This window comes from Schistocerca cancellata, chromosome 6, assembly GCF_023864275.1.
Source record: "Schistocerca cancellata isolate TAMUIC-IGC-003103 chromosome 6, iqSchCanc2.1, whole genome shotgun sequence".
NCBI classification, from domain to species: domain Eukaryota; kingdom Metazoa; phylum Arthropoda; class Insecta; order Orthoptera; family Acrididae; genus Schistocerca; species Schistocerca cancellata.
This window is the reverse complement of record NC_064631.1, coordinates 329,603,934-329,622,181: the sequence shown is the minus strand read 5'-3', so window position 1 is coordinate 329,622,181 and position 18,248 is coordinate 329,603,934. Positions and strand designations below refer to the sequence as shown.

The 18,248-nt window shown below is 43.4% G+C and overlaps 1 long non-coding RNA gene across 1 annotated transcript in view; it reads right to left on the bottom strand.

Annotated features, from left to right (window-relative positions):
* The window catches only part of LOC126191461 (uncharacterized), a 309,282-nt gene that overhangs the window by 110,352 nt on the left and 180,682 nt on the right, over positions 1-18,248 (bottom strand). Inside the window, exon 2 of the long non-coding RNA XR_007538349.1 lies at positions 14,393-14,457. This is a non-coding gene — a long non-coding RNA (uncharacterized LOC126191461). The remainder of the gene's footprint in view (positions 1-14,392; positions 14,458-18,248) is intronic.

The following is an 18,248-nucleotide window of genomic DNA, read 5'->3' as shown; positions in this document are numbered from 1 at the left end:
AAAACGCTTCACAAAGACACTAAGTAGTTTTTCACTAACAGCAGTTACTGTTATATCTGTTGGACAGTATTTACCTGCGTAGCCTTCAAGGTCTCAGTAACATTAGTAGCGGATGCAGTCCTTTTCTCTTTAAGAAGAAATAATCTCCTCAAACATTGCTTCAATCACCTACGATGAACTGTTCGTCTGTTCGATTTCAGCTCTGAGGTTGTTTTCCTGTTGCAATCGAGTCTTCCTATTCTGTGTCAACATCGACATTTCTATATGCATCTTGTACAGAAGGTATTCAGTGATTGTAACAGATATTCCTGACTCCATCCTTTCTGTCGTATTTGAGTTTTTATTGCTCCTTCCGTTGCCAGTTACCTATTTGTAGGTCTCAGGCCATGTCGCAATAATATGTGAAGTCATATGGGATAGTGCATTTGTAACGTACTACATCCGTCGACCCTCTGCTTCACACTTAAATGGTTCGAGTAATTTTTAACGATCTCTTTTGTAAAGACGATTACTACCCTAGATTTAGTCGTTTCTTTCTTTTTATTTTTTATTTTTCTTTTCCCCAATTTAAGTTCAAACTACTGTGTACAGTTTGATTAAATTCATTCTGGGTAAGTCCGATTACGTTTGAGATCAGCAGATTTATACTGGTCCACGAAGATTTTTTCGTCTATGGTAAAGTGTTATTCATTTTTACTTGTCCTTACTTCATTCACGTGTATTTTTGGTTTCTTTTAGAAGATCTATTCATTTTCATCTTTTTTGTAACTTCACTCTTTACCAGTACATTTTACCATGAGTGTTGATACTACCATTCGTTATTTTAAATTTATTTTGTTCTGACAGCAATTTGTATCATAATTACTATACAAAAATAGTATGTAAGTCTTTTCAGTGCCGAATAGCTGTAATTTCCTGATAGAGTGACACTGTGTGTGGAAGCAACAGTGTATCGTGGATTTTAGTGAGCAACAGACTTATCGGCTGCTTTAGCTAAACACCGCATCATCCTTTGACTTAAGGCTTCATCCTGTCTTACCCTTCTATAAACGATCCATTGTTAGTTTACTTTCCGCTAGAAGGGTAATGACATTCATAGACTAATTTTTCTTAGTGTATTCAATAGTTTCAGAAGCTTAGAAGATGTAAGATATACAAAAGAAAAACTTTTTACTTATCTTCATTTACTCTTCTTGTTGTTGGCTGCAAGTCTTGCGTCTAGGAGTACATTCTTGCGGCTGAAATTTTGATTTAACGTTGTGGGTTCCTGTTGACTAAATAACTGATGAAGATTTGTCTGTATACTTCTTGAATTTTAGTCTTAGTCACATTATTAACAAATTACATTGTTAGTGTCGATCATTTAATTATGTCTGTCTCCATCAGAGGCATGCCCACTACTGTTTACATTCTGCGGTACTCACAATATTGCAAAGAGTTTACAAAGCGTAAGAGTTTACATACTTTCTTGACAAAAGAAGCATCTTCGCTACAATATATCATTAATTAGTAAATGAATCCAAAAATAAATTTAATAATTAGCTTTAGATTGTGCAATTAATAATATGAATTTTAAGCATACCATAAATTTCGTAATTTGAAGTATTTCTAAAAGAAGAGTAATTTTAACTGTACTTAAAGAGTACTAACAAATTAATTTCTTTTTACGTATTTTAGCCTGAAATGTAATAGATCGTATACAAAATCAAATGAAATTCTTTCAGTGAAACAGCCGAGAATGTTCACCTATACAAGAATCGACAGTATACATGGTATCGGTTAATTCTATAAAAAGAAGGCAGTGTTAGAGGAGGGTGTCCCATTACAGTGTCCAGTCACTCCAATGACAAACAGATTCGCAATTTTACATGTTTCTTGCTAGATCGTCGATTTATTTGCGTGCTAATCTATTTCATTCTATTGTCTTTAGTGCTCCTAATATCTTATTTCACTTTACAGTTATTAAATTCGGTAGTTGTTCTTGGAAAAGTACAGAAACTCCGGAAAAGGGAAAAATAACAGTTTTATTCATATTCCGCCAAAATCATAACACAGTCTCAATTTTCTTAGGTCTCTTACGTTAACTGATGATGGCGCGAGAAGCTGAGGAAAAGGTTTGTGTGAAAATAAATAAGTTATCGCGAAACATAGGAAAAAGTATTTATCCACTTTGTACGGCTAAAAATACCTCCATCCAGAACAGCTAAAAATATATCAGCTGTCCTCTTGAGTCTCCCATTAATTACTGTACGTATGGGCAGATTTGTTTCTTTTGTGTCGACATGAAATGCTAATATGTTTGGAAAGATTTTGTTATTGACTGTAAATGTAAGTTAACCTCACTGAGAGATGCTAAATGCACAATTAGTTGCGAAGCTTTGGACTATGGCTCTCTGTCCGATTCAATAAACGATGAAGCCCATCGCTGTCTTGTTGGATACTGGAAAGTCTAAATGGGAATAATGGTGATGGGGAGGAGGAGAGGAGGAAGGATGAGGAGGACGACAAGTTGGAGAAGGAGAAGAAATAGAAAAAGAAGAGTTAATTTCACCGTCGATTCGTCGAAGAGGGGGTGGGGGCGGTGGGGGTGGGGGGCGGGGACAATGAATACAGAGGATGAGGTGCAAGCAAATACCATTACCAGATGTGTCATGTCACCACTTGGATGACGTGACATACAAGAAAATAAATATAAACATATATGAAAACACTCAGTCGGGGATACGAAATAACTCTTTGAGATTAGGAATCAATTAGTTTACGGGCACCTGCGCCACCTGGCTGGATGTCACTTGGCGTACTCCTAAAAGAACACTCGAAATAAAAAAGTCTGCGCCGCAACGTTTGTAATGTGCTATAAAATAGCATAGCAACAGTAAAATACGCATGAAAACACAGCGACTCTCGGTTCTCCTTACATTGGCAGGCACAGAGCGCAGCGGCGCTACCTGCATATAGCGTGACCGTCATGGAGAACAGTGCCGCGTCGTGACGCCATCTCAGAATCAGCATACCCCATTGACGTGGCGTCACCTACATATGCATGACAGCCTCGCAGCAAGGTCTCTGGTGTTTGTTTCCTGACCTTAGCTGCAACTGGCCGTGACACCAGTTGCACTTGCGCCATCACAGGTAATGCCAACGACTCAACACCGTTTCCTGCGCGCATTATTTTCAGTAACATTGATGTAACCTCCAGGTTCATTTCAGCCTTGTAAGGGTGTGACCGACGTTCCAGGAAAGGAACACGTATTTAATACTTCACTTGAAGTTGACGAGGTCGAAACAAGGTTTCGACAATGGCAATACACAAAAAGCGGCGTTTTCTAACACCCATAACTTTTTATCTACATATTAAAGCATTTATAATTTTTTTGGTGTCCTAACAGCAGCCGTGTTTGCGGAACAAGTTATAGGATTGGATTCTACATGTTTAGGCAAAATACTTATTTTTCTTACTTGCTTAACATTTCAGCTTCGAGAAATCATTCAAACAATTAATCGCAGCTGCGGACCCTATCGCATTAAAAACTGCTTAACATTGTTTCAGTACATGTGAATCATTATATGGGGCTCCATATTTTACTGGAACGTCTACTTGGTTAGGCTTTATAGGACCTTCACTAACTTACCGGACAACATATCATCGTCTTATCGGCGCCGCGTTCCAATAAACTGGGTAAGAGTCCCTATTTGTTGATCCCGTTGGCAGTCCATCACACAATCAGTAATGTTCTTGGTTGGGTGTAAAATAATTTTCTATAGTGCGAGCCGTTAGAGCGTTCGATATCTGTACATATTATAAGCAACGGACGTATACAGGTGTTTGTATGTTCCACGTTTCCTCCTAAACAAATGGAGCGATTTCAGTCAAACGTCGTAGACATATCCTTTACTGTCAGGGAGCAACTGCTGTGGGGGTAAGAACCACCTACCTAACATAATTAAGGAGATATGACATCATAAACAATTATAATACTGGCGATTAAAATTGCTACACCAAGAAGAAATGCAGATGATAAACGCGTATTCATTGGACAAATATATTATACTAAAACTGACATCTGATTATATTTTCACGCAGTTTGGGTGCATAGATCCTGAGAAATCAGTACCCAGAACAACCACCTCTGGCCGTAATAACGGCCTTGATTCGCCTGGGCATTGAGTCAAACAGAGCTTGGATGGCGTGTACAGGTACAACAGCCCATGCAGCCTCAACACGATACCACAGTTCATCAAGAGTAGTGACTGGCGTATTGTGACGATCCAGTTGCTCCGCCACCATTGACCAGACGTTTTCAATTGGTGAGAGATCTGGAGAATGTGCTGGCCAGGGCAGCAGACGAACATTTTCTGCATCCAGAAAGACCTGTACAGGACCTGTAACATGCGGTTGTGCATTATCCTGCTGAAATGTAGGGTTTCGCAGGGATCGAATGAAGGGTAGAGCCACGGGTCGTAACACATCTGAAATGGACCGTCCACTGTTCAAAGTGCCGTCAATGCGAACAAGAGGTGACCGATACATGTAACTAATGGCACCCCATACCATCACGCTGGGTGATACGCCAGTATGGCGATGACGAATACATGCTTCCAATGTGCGTTCACCGCGATGTCGCCAAACACGGATGCGACCATCTTGATGCTGTAAACAGAACCTTGAGTCATCCGGAAAAATGACGTTTTGCCATTCATGCACCCAGGTTCGTCGTTGAGTACATCATCACAGGCGCTCCTGCCTGTGATGCAGCGTCAAGGGTAACCGCAGCCATGGTCTCCGGGCTGATAGTCCATGCCGCTGCAAACGTCGTCGAACTGTTTGTGCAGATGGCTATTGTCTTGCAAACGTCCCCATCTGTTGACTCAGGGATCGAGACGTGGCTGCACGATCCGTTACAGCCCTCAGGGATCGAGACGTGGCTGCACGATCCGTTACAGCCATGAGGATAAGATGCCTGTCATCTCGACTTCTAGTGATACGAAGCCGTTGGGATCCAGCGCGGCGTTCCGTATTACCCTCCTGAACCCACCAATTCCATATTCTGCTAACAGTCATTGGATCTCGACCAACGCAAGCAGCAATGTCGCGATACGATAAACCGCAATCTCTATAGGCTACAATCAGACCTTTATCAAGGTCGGAAACGTCATGCTACGCATTTCTCCTCCTTACACGAGGCACCACAACAACGTTTCACCAGGCAACCCCGGTCAACTGGTGAGAAATCGGTTGGAAACTTTCCTCATGCCAGCACGTTGTAGGTGTCGCCACCGGCGCTAACCTTGTGTGAATGCACTGAAAAGCAAATCATTTGCATATCACAGCATCTTCTTCCTGTCGGTTAAATTTCGCGTCTGTAGCACGTCATCTTCGTGGTGTAGCACTTTTAATGGCCAGTAGTGTAATATCTATGTGTATTTTTCTTAAATACTGTAATGCCATTGGAACGTGAGTATTAGGATTATCCCTTGTAACATGTTACTTCATTAAATAATTTAAGTTATTTAAGTAAGTCAAAAAATTCCGTGACTGGTAGCCGTCTATGGTAAACCTTTTCATAAAATTATTCCAACTGTTTAGTAAGTACCGCAACACATCTTTTTCTGAAAGTACTTTGGTTTTATTCATTATCCCAATACTCCGTATTATTTCCCATTTTTGGCTACAAAACCCTTTTTTTAACATAATCTCCGTTCAACACGAGGGCCCTAAGCCACCTTACTCTGAAAGCCTGTATAGCCGAATGGTGCCACTCTGCTGGTCGACACCGGTGGCAAAAACTTACGGCATCAATAACCTCCCCATCACCCACGTACTTGATCCCGCGGAATGCGTTCTTCTTTAGGCCAAACAGGCGCGAGGCAGCTGAACAAGTTACAAGAAGACAGCCATCTCATATGAACGAAGAAATTATTACTTAAAATTCGTTATGTTGACAGCAGACCAACGAACGAAGTGAATAACCCTTCATATTAGGCTTTCCTTCTCTTTCTCCTCAGGATGACCACAGCACTTGCCAGACTGCAGGATGGATGAAGAAGAGCAGTCTAATAAAGTTTTGTTAGATTCTCTTGGGTGCGCAGACTTGTAAGAGGCCTTGCGTTCTTATGGAGAAGGCGAAGTTAGTTTTTTTTTTTTTTTTTTTTTTTTTTTTTTTTTTTTTTTTTTTTTTTTTTTTTTTGTGGCGACGAATACGCTGAAGTCGTTTCTTCAGTTGCCTGACAGTAGGACGACATTCTTCCGATTTGCTCGTTGCACTATGAGGGATGATATGAAACAGAATAATCCCTTCAGGGTCTCAGAAGACCATCGTCGTGACATTTCGGTCTGACGGTACGGCTTTGAACTTCTACTTTGGAGGAGAGGTGATGTGGATTGCCGTTTTGTTTCCGGTTCGAACCGATAAATTCATGTTTCGTCGCCTCTGACGATGCTCGACAGCAAATTGTCACGATGAGTCCTGTAACGCGCAAGCAACTGCGCACAGATGGTTCTTGGTTGCTCACTATGGTCTTCTGTTAGGCGGGGAGGAACAGAGCGGGCGCACACCCTTGAGTATCCCAAATGATGGACGAGTGTGTCAGCAGTACCAACAGAGACGTCCAGTTGAGCAGCGAGGCGTCTGACTGTGATCCGTCGATCACCACGATTGAGAGTGTCCGCACGTTCCAAGATGACGGGTGTCACAGCTGTGTGCGGGCGGCCGGCACGCGGGAGGTCGGACGGGTTTGCACGGCGTTGTTGCGACGATGGCAGACGTCTCGTTCAAAACTCATCGTGCTTTTGGTCACTGCCAGATGTCCGTAGGAATTCTGCAAGCGCCTGGTTTTCCGCTGGAAGAAACTCAATGAAATCTCTCTGCTTGGAACGCATCTCGTTACAGATGCCATTTTGAAGGCTACATATGGAGCCGGCACCTATTCCTGGAGCAGGAATATCGCACGACGTCTGTAACGTACCCTCTCTCTGTTATTGTTTTTTTGTTTTTTTTTGTTATTGTAGTTGTAGAGACATGAAATTATTGTAGCGGTTTGCTTAGTCAGCCGTACTTCGGAATTTTTTGACATTAAATGGAGCCTGAAACTTGCGTAATAAAAACTTCGCGTGAAGTGCGATTTGCGGCATAAACAAAAATTGTGGAGATGCAATCCACAGAATATTAACAGAAAAGCTTTAGAACAATGCGCACGACTGACTAGACACATTCAGAGGGTACGTACATTCGCGTACGAGTGGTTGCGATCTGATGAGAAAGATCTATCTTAAATTTTTTTGTGTAAAATAATTACGTCGCAACACACTCGGAGATTGCGAACGTACAATCAGGGTAGAGGCACGTACTTTCTATCATTCCCCGTGGCCTGGGTAAAAGAATTTCAATTATTTAAATTTAAAAATATTTCTTTTTCAATCGGACTCCTATTTTTATACGAAAAGGAAGATTGCAGGTTCTGAAAGTCTCGGCAAAAACACATCGAAATTAATGTTAGCGGCCACCAAAGGAAAGTAGTGAGCACAATCACGTACCTCTATTGTTGAGCAGCGCCATCGTAAAGATAGTCGCCTCCATCTAAAATTCGCCTTCTCGAATTAACAGAATAATTTGTACTCCATTGGTATGGGATTTAGGCTTGGTCTTGACAGAAATTATAAAACACATTTTTCATCATGTAACACCTTCATTTAACACACACATAGACATGAAACTATGCAGTACGTCTTTACGCCAGCACATCAGAACAAAAAGGTAGTTAATACTAGAAGTAATAAAAGAATCTCGAAATTAGTCCTTTGTCTCTCAATGATAAAAAAGTTTTTTAGAGTATTCCTCTGGTATGACAGTCGAACAAATTTTCTTCTTGTATCTTTGAGATTAAATTACAACATTTTATTAGTTCCTTTTCACGTCCCACAAGTTCCGCATTTCTTCAATCCAAACTACCAGAGAAAAAAATGTATGTTTCATTAGTTATCGAACGCCCCTCGTACTTATATGTATTTCCCACTCCCTCCTGTGACGACACCTGGTGTGATTGACACACGCGACAGTAAATCTGTTTGGGGACGAGGCACACGTTAGTCTTCCACGGGAACATCCCTGTGTGCTATTCTCCTGACAACAAGAAATGAAATGGGGGTGCTGCGGCGCGTGACTCAGTTTATTACCCCGAAACCGCGGGGGACTAATGCTGCGAAATATTTCAGGGAAGGCGATTTCCTGGGCGTGCGGGCACCCGCCTCACGTCCGGAAGCCACGCGGGGTTGGGGGTGGATATTGCGGCGCGGACCTTCCCCACGCGCCGCACGCAATTATCGCACCCCGGTCGCGCTCCTCTGCTGCTGCTCCTGGATCTCTGCTCATAGGGATCGATTGCGAAGGCGATTCCTCCTGAAAGCGAATTCACCTCTGGGTCTTCGGACGTAACAGCAGATATAAGGCTCTCCGTGGCCCCCATTAACACCGGCGCTATTGAGATACTTCTGCCTTTCGGATCGCCTTCAATAACGATATATCTTGCAGGCATTAGCCACGCGGTAGCTGTGAAACTCTCCAAGTACACTGCTGGCCATTAAATTTTCAGTACAATGAAGGCACCATGCAACAAACGCCAGATTAACATCAAGTGAATGACGTGTATGGATACGCAAATTAATAGCGTTCCAGCGCACCTGCACAAAGTAGAGATGGGTAAAGTCGTTGATCCTTGGGAACCGGTTCACTGGTGATCGCTCTTTTTTGGGAACCGTTCAGTTTTACTCGTTCTCCGTTAATTGTGCTTGGTATATGGTTCTTATGAAAAATTGAGAATTAGAAGATGGAAGGCGCCAAGATGGGGACGTGCCTCCACCCTGGAGTACAGAGTTTTTATTCATAACAGAATTCTCACACACTTTTCATTTTCGTGATTCTGCAAAACGTCTCATTTAGTCAACTGTAGCGTTATGTGACTGATCGCAGCGAAATAATATAAGATGGTGCACGAAAAACCGTCCCCGAGCACAGATTGCTCGCCAATTGCGCGCGATTTGTTATATCCTCTACGAGCAGAATAGATAAACATGTAATAAATAGGCAGTGAAGAAATAACAAATAAGCTAATGTAAACAAGAACTTCGAAACAATAGAGGACGATTGGCAAGCGACACTGAACAGTCTAGTACTCGAGGCCGATTTTTCGTGCGCCACCCTGTGCCACTGAAATAATATTGTAGGAGTTATCATATTCCCTTTACAAAATGTGACACCATACAGTCGATTACGAAGGGTGGGCTTCATTCGGTTGTAAGTCAGTCTACCTTCCATAACAATGAACATTCTCCTTTACATTGGATCAAAAAAAGACGGAAAATGGCCACTGGTGTGTGCCGTGCCGACGTCCTTTGCATGTGTTGTAACAACAAGTCTTGCCTTTTTACAAGTATTTCTTCTGCTGTTTATCGAAACAGTGAAGTAAGCTGATACGCCGTTTTGTTACCTAAAAAGATATATGTATTACATACCAAGTAATTTTTATGTAGTTCACTTAATTATAAAATACATTATAGTTACCGGTCATGGACGTTGACTAGAATACGAAAAGAACCAGAAGTTCAGAGTTCAAAAACGGTTTGAAACAGATCTAGAATAGGCGTGCGAAGCGAACGAAACGAACAACAACAACTCGATACTGAACTAACTATGGGCAGTCGGCAGTGGAACTGCGACGAGTGGATAGGCGAAGAAGGACGAGTCCGGCCGAGAGAGACCGAGACCGAGACAGACGGGAACGTGACCGAGGCTGGGAACGAGACCGGACGACGTGCCGTTCGCGAACGAGACCGACCGTTTCCCGTACCCGGGAACTATAAGTAGAAAGCCGCAACTGAAGTGAACAACGAAAGACCGTTCCTTAGAATTCGTTCGTCGCTCGTTCCGTCCATCTTGGTGAACCGTTCCTTTGGACCCGTTAGTTCGCGAACGACCCTTCTCTAGCACAAAGTAGGTAAGAGCGGCAGGATCGTGGCCTATGGAGACTGCAGTTTACTTTTTCACAGTGGTGCTGCTCAAGTTGTCAGGATCCAACGATTATCATATGAATATGTAATCCATAAGTTCAGGAGGGACATACTCACCTCGATGCAACACCTCCAGGGTCTTACGTGTTACCACACGTAGCACCCTGGAGGTGTGGCATATTGATACCATCCCATTGGTGTCAAAGCTGACAGCAGAACTGTAAGTTTCCATCAGATGCTGATACCGGTCTTGCAGGATCCTGTGGATCCAGTGGCATTTTAATTACCGGTCATGGACGTTGACTAGAATAGGAAAAGAACTAGAAGTTCAGAGTTCAAAAACGGTTTGAAACAGATCTAGAATGGGCGTGTGAAGCGAACGAAACGAACAACAACTCGATACTGAACTAACTATGGGCAGTCGGCAGTGGAACTGCGACGAGTGGATAGGCGAAGAAGGACGAGTCCGGCCGAGAGAGACCGAGACCGAGACAGACGGGAACGGGACCAAGGCTGGAACGAGACCGGCCGACGTGCTGCTCGGGAACGAGACCGATCAATTCCCGTTTCCGGGAACTATAAGTAGAAAGCCGCAACTGAAGTGAACAACGAAAGACCGTTCCTTAGAATTCGTTCGTCGCTCGTTCCGTCCATCTTGGTGAACCGTTCCTTTGGACCCGTTAGTTCGCGAACGACCCTTCTCTAGCACAAAGTAGGTAAGAGCGGCAGGATCGTGACCTATGGAGACTGCAGTTTACTTTTTCACAGTGGTGCTGCTCAAGTTGTCAGGATCGAACGATTGTCATATGAATGTGTAATCCATAAGTTCAGGAGGGACATACTCACCTCGATGCAACACCTCCAGGGTCTTACGTGTTACCACACGTAGCACCCTGGAGGTGTGGCATATTGATACCATCCCATTGGTGTCAAAGCTGACAGCAGAACTGTAAGTTTCCATCAGATGCTGATACCGGTCTTGCAGGATCCTGTGGATCCAGTGGCATTTTAATTACCGGTCATGGACGTTGACTAGAATAGGAAAAGAACCAGAAGTTCAGAGTTCAAAAACGGTTTGAAACAGATCTAGAATGGGCGTGCGAAGCGAACGAAACGAACAACAACTCGATACTGAACTAACTATGGGCAGTCGGCAGTGGAACTGCGACGAGTGGATAGGCGAAGAAGGACGAGTCCGGCCGAGAGAGACCGAGACCGAGACAGATGGGAACGGGACCAAGGCTGGAACGAGACCGGCCGACGTGCTGCTCGGGAACGAGACCGATCAATTCCCGTTTCCGGGAACTATAAGTAGAAAGCCGCAACTGAAGTGAACTACGAAAGACCGTTCCTTAGAATTCGTTCGTCGCTCGTTCCGTCCATCTTGGTGAACCGTTCCTTTGGACCCGTTAGTTCGCGAACGACCCTTCTCTAGCACAAAGTAGGTAAGAGCGGCAGGATCGTGGCCTATGGAGACTGCAGTTTATTTTTTCACAGTGGTGCTGCTCAAGTTGTCAGGATCGAACGATTGTCATATGAATATGTAATCCATAAGTTCAGGAGGGACATACTCACCTCGATGCAACACCTCCAGGGTCTTACGTGTTACCACACGTAGCACCCTGGAGGTGTGGCATATTGATACTATCCCATTGGCGTCAAAGCTGACAGCAGAACTGCAAGTTTCCATTAGATGCCGATACCGGTCTTGCCGGATCCTGTGGAGCCAGTGGAGCACGCCTGCTGAGCCACTTTCGCAGCAGTTTTGGAATATAAGCGCCCTCTGCCGCCGCAGTATAGGACAGCCGATGGCAGCGACGTGGCGTCGCTCGCACTTGGAGCCTCTTCACTATGTGATGATAGGCAGATACCACTTAGTCGCGGCTCCGACATAGTCATTCGTGCATTAGGTCAGAGAGCGTCATACTTGTTGACACTTCTAGCTGGACTCTATTTCTTGCTTCGTTATTTGCAATAAGTCTTCATATGCCTGGAGAAATATGTTCTTCTGTTTACTGTGTTAACTTATTTTCTAATTATTTGCGTTGCTGTCCAACTTTACTACGACGACAGTTGCTGCACCACTCAGTAGCCCACCTCACCTTACCTTTTCGTACGGAGTTGTACACAACACTACGTGACTAGCACATGAGAGGACAGACATATAGTTCGCTCGGTTGTGCAGAATCGTACGGTCACTTCACGTACATCGAGACAGGAAATGGGTAAGTCTGCTGTAAGAAAAGCATCGACATGCCACGATGTCTGCAACACCAAAAACTGTCAGCACGGCGGCTGCTGCTGCGCCTTGCCCTCACAAGGCACTGGAGAGGGGCAAGCAAACTGTGGTGCGCCAATAGACAACACAGTACTGAAGCGTTGCTAGGACCAAATCCTATTAGCAGTGACTGATTAGGGAAAAGAGTACACACACAACCATAGTTCCAACAATTTATATTTAAAATACAGTAAAATTGTCATTTATTCTTTATAAACGCGATGAACCCTGCAGACTGTACAATAGAAACGTCACCGCTTCCAAGTACATAGCGAGAAAAAAGAAAAAAAATTAGTACACCTGGAAAGACAACTTAGATTTTGATACGATGAGGGCATACGCCACCTGAGCCATAGTAGATGTGCTGATTATGGTTTCAACATCGTCCGCCAACAGACAGACTAGTGGCATAGCTTCCAGAGCGCTTCCTGTGTTTACCTTTTAATAGAGAATGCTGCTCGAATGTTCACATGCTATTGTCATGAGCATCTACAGAAAATGGCAGAAGAACAGCGGAACTACTACACGGCGCTAAGTCGTTAGACGTCCAGGACTCTACAGGTTCGGAGGCTTGTCTGCTCTGTGAAGAGGGATTGATGGTGATCTATGGTATCTTTGCCGAAAGAGCACAATCATGGTGCAAGCACAAGTGTTTTGGAGCACCTGTTCATGGTACATTGTTGAACACGGAACTCCGCAGCAGTGAACACTAGGTGTTACAATGTTGACCGGACGACATCGACAATTACGACTGCCGTGGGCGCGGGACCATCGGGATTCGACCGTGGATCATTGGAAACGTGTGGCTCTTTGGATGAATCATATTTCTTACAACACCAGGTCAACGGTCGTCTCCACAAACGCCGTCATCGAGGCAAACGGCGGCTCCAAACACCGCACCTCGGACGGAGGCTGGTGGGAGCAGTATTATCCTGTGGAAAACATTCCCCTGCGCTTGCATGGGACCTGCAGTAGTAATCGAACACACAGTTTCAGCTGCGGACAACTTGTATCCCTTCGTGTTTGATGTCTTCGGTGATGTCGATGTTATCTTTTCAGTAGTATAGCTGTCCGTGTCTCGAAGACAGAATCGTGCTACAGTGGTTTGAAGAGCACGATAGTGAAATCACGTTGATCTCTTGCCCACAAAACTCACCTGATGTGAATCCAATGGAACCCTTGTGGGTGCGCTGTTGATATCAGTAAAGATATACAACGAAGAATAATTCACAATAGTTTTACCTTCCAGACATCTTCCAATCAAATAGCCTTCAAAATCCAAGCTTCGAATTCAATGTTATTTAGTAATTGCATCTTAACAGATACGAAGGATACTGCGAATGAAATACGGATCCAGTGTACTCTGTGAATTCTGTTCAAATATATTTGGAAGATACGCATCATAACTGTACACTTAACACCCACACTGACGCCCCAGGTGGTGTTCCAGCTTATGGTCTTGCTCCTCGATGCAACATCACCACTCCGACAGATCAGTTGTAATTGAAATGTTATGTTGCTCTACTGCAAACACTGTACGGTGCTATAATTATCCATCTAAGCTGAAGTCAGGTCGACAGTTGTTAAATTAAATTGAGTATTTTGTGTGTATTCATTGACCCAACCAACTGTTTTCTCAAAGAAACCGACAAAGAGAATAGAAACGTTAAACAGTTTTAGCCATATGATTAATTAATTACTTTATCGTCCCATAATGCTCTATCCTCGACATGCTACTGTAGCATGAGTCTACATTGCTAAAATAATGAGTAGACCGAACGTAGTATTGGAGCAGCGAGAGAATTGCGCCACTTTATCTATATTGATCTTGTGGTTGGTTGATGATGTTTTTTTAGCGTACAGTGAGGAAACGTCTCTTTCGTTGCCATGTACTGGACTGTAAACCTTGTTCTACCTGTCCTTTTTGAATGATGCGGGAATGCGGTACTACTAAATAGCGCAGTATTACAAGTTGCTGAATTCGTAATCAACGCGAATTTCCTTGTAAAAGGTAATGCCATAGGGCTCACCTTCCTCTGGCTTTGCTTACTGTGTTGGTGTAAACGGAATGACAAAGACTAACATCAAAAGCTTCATTGCAATACACTTACCTGGTGAAGAGTTACGGAGTTCTATGAATGCGAGCGTTCAGACAAGTTGCTACCGAGATTAGTTCCTGTAAGAAAAGGATATTTGAAAGAATTAATACTCATATGTAAGTTTACATACAGTATTTTAAATCTAATTCAGCAACTGTAGTTGTATATAACGAAATAATCAGCAACCAGTTGCATAGGAGAAATTTAATTTCTTAACCTATTTCAGACATTGAGTGCACTTCTTCAGACGGTTATAACTAGCGCTAATAATGCGATAGCTATAATCTTCTGAAGAAGGGCACGAAGTGCCTGAAACCGGTTAAGAAATTAAATTTCTTTTCTTCGACTGGTTGCTGATTATTTCGGTTTACAGATACCTATTTTAACGAAGAAATGAAATATCCTTTTATCACAAACAAGCTCTGGGAACTCGTTGTTGAGCTTTTTGTGAGATCTTAAGGAACTAAATCTTGTGCTGCTTTTCTGTGTTGTGGATGATAAGTCAGAAATGTACTAAGTAACTACTGTAAAAGTTATATATCTGTTCTTAGATAATCACAATATGGTGCTTAGTAGCCTGTAATTTTATTGTCTCGTGTATTAGACTTTCTTCCAGTTCCATTCACTAGCGAAGTGTGGGAAGAATAGCTTATAATCCTCCGAGTGTGCTGTTATCATGCTAATTTCACATTCTCGGTCTCTTCCGAAGTGATTCGCACCGTCTACCGTGAAAATAGTTTCTTAGAATTTCTTGAGAAAGACGTTTTTCCGTACGATACTCGCCAGCCCTTGCAGAAGACTGGACTTTGTCAACATCTCCGTTGTAGACTGACGCTAAGCGAAGAAATAATGTGATTGCAACGTTGTAGCCAGTATTGCACACGCTCAGTATCCCTTGTGAGTATGGCCTGATAACCAGCTTCACACCCATAATTATTCTGCTACGCATCCCAAATATCATATATGAGTATATAATTAAATTTCGTGCAGAATACATCGAAAGAAAGCAGACACTCCAATACTGTGTTTCATGTATGAAAACAAGGTGGCAGCTTTAATGGTACGTCTCTCCCTTTACAAGAATCACAGTATCTGTGCGAGTGTAGAATGTAGACAAAAAGACTGCTTATATGGGAGTTTGTAAAGTTTGGAACTTTTCGGGGAGCGCGCTCGGATAGCCGAAGCAGTTAAGGCCACCACTCGTAAGTGGGAAATCCGGATTCGAGCCCCGATCCGCCACAAATTTTCATGGTCACCAGTTCATTACGCAGCTGGAGCTTCACCATGTTTGTAAATGTGAATATGAGTCTCGTATTTCATACACGTGGCATTCGCAGCAGTGCGTATTCTTCCAGACATGCATGCATGCATGCATGACGGAAGGACATTGCAGAGTGCTTTGTATCAACACAGACACTGCAATATCCTACTTTCCTTGTTCTGACTCATATAAGAAAGTTTTTCCTAGCAATGAAAAGTTGGAACAGTTGCCTGACAGAATTAGTGGAAACCTAGAATAAATAGCTGAGAAGCCTCCGAAGAAAATTGGGGTAGGATTGACGAAAGGAAGAACAAACGCAGAGTAAGGACGAACAGAATTTGGGAGTGCAGAAAACACGGTGATCAATAAATACAATAGCGCCTTTCATTTGGACACAACGGATAAAAAATGATTTACACAGCCACCTAATTTTGGGAACGTGCTCGCGAAAGCAACCGAATCATCCCGAAAATTAGAAAGGAGATAGTGACGGACACAATAATTACATTTGTACTCATCAGTTAAAAAAAATATTATGAATATCATGCACGTTGTGTATTACTGGACAAAGCGACCCACAGATCTTACTATAGAGGAAACTAACTTCGTCTCATGACTAGGTACAGCCAGGTTTCAGATCAAAGTAGCATGCGTCGTTACCTGACATTCAAACTTGGAAAGTGATCGCAGCAAATGGCTCCTCCGGAAGCAACGACTGTTTGCTGTTAACGGCATTAAATTTATTGGCGAATAAAAGGGATAAACGAATGACAGTGGTATCGGGAAACGTTGCGAGACTACATTGGTCTTGTGGATTGATTTGAAAGACTACAGAAGACTGCAAGTCTGCACCCTAACGGTACTGACTTGCTTGTAAACATTCCACTTGGTTATCTGCCCAAGCATCTGCTAAATCAAATCTGCCCTCTAACAGTGGTCGCTAGTACTAGCCTGCTTTGGAGATTATCACTTATATGAGAATCTTAAAAAAAATTGAATGCTAAGAAAAATTAATACAAAGGTGGTCCTGTAATTATTGTACTCACTTAGTGATGGGTGATGTACACCAACACGAGTTCAATCTTTTATAACAATGCCAAGAGTTTATAAATCATAAAAGTTAAGCGAGATGAAAAATAAATCACGAACTGTTGGCAACAAATAATTAACACTCCACTGGATGGCGTTTGGTTACCAAAGACAAAGGTTAAGCTGTGTAATCTGCTGACCCTGGCTCAAAACATGGATAACGCAATTTGAAATTATGTAATGCTGTATAACCTTTGACGGATTTATTCTACACAGAAGCTACACTACGCTGGTGCAGCTGTGAATGAATGGCTAGACTATGATTCCGTTTGCCCTGAGAAGTGGGAGCAGCAATACTATACCCATTTATCGATGCGTAGCGCTGTCTCAGGTCATGGTCGTGGCGTAAGCGTCGACAGAATGGTAATGTGTGGCGCCTGTAGTGCGTTATCGTGGGCAAGAAATACACAAAGTCGAAGGCAGGCGATTTGTCAGAAGGATCGCAATTACTCTCTAACGGAGCCCTGAAATCTCGGCAGATTCCAGCGTGTAACACTCCCGTTCGCCGGTCATACCACAGACCAATTTGATTCACTTACGTGGTAGCAAAACAAGGATATCAAACGTCAAGGTGGCAGACCAGATGTGAACATCACTGTCCTCGGGACAGCGAGTTGTCCGAGATGACTGAGATCCAAACTGCTGGTGCAGCGAAGACTTCACCTCTTACTCCCACGTCAAGACCAGTACCAGTGCGAAGTCAAGCGTTCCAAGTGCAACCCACTCATAACAAGAGTCAAGACCAGAATTTTTATCTCCAGACCAGAGTCTCAGCCAGAAGATCTTTTTTTCCAGTCCTCACTCTTCCATCAAAACTCGGTTGGTTGTTTTGCGGGAAGAGGACCAAAGAAATGGTTCAAATGGCTCTGAGCACTATGGGACTTATCATCTTAGGTCATCTGTCCCCTAGAACTTAGAACTACTTAAACCTAACTAACCTAAGGACATCACACACATCCATGCCCGAGGCAGGATTCGAACCTGCGACCGTAGCAGTCCCGCGGTTCCGGACTGCAGCGCCTAGAACCGCACGACCACCGTGGCCGGCGAGGACCAAACATTGAGGTCATCAGTCACGTCGGATTTGGGAAGGATGGGTAAGGAAGTCGGCCGTACCCTTTCAAAGGAACCATCTCGGAATTTGCCTGAAGCGATTTAGGAAAATCACCGAAAACTAAGTCAAGACGTCTGGACGCGGCTTTGAACCATCGTCCTGACTTAGGTACTGCGCCATCTCAAATGGTAAACACGAAAAGCGCACCAACACAACTGCTCCCACACGGTTTCGCGACAATAACAAGGCTCCACAAGCGTCACATCTCCATTCTAGCTCGTCCACTCAACTTCCAGACCAATAGTAGCGAGAGTTAATAGTATTCTTTTCCCTGCTAGAGAAGCAGCCAATCCCTGACTCGCAAATTTCTGTGCAAAGAGGAAAAGACGTCAACTCCTGAATTATGTTTCAGACGGCCACTTCAGGCAGCGTGTTTTGAGAGTTTTCGTTTGGTCTTAAATTGA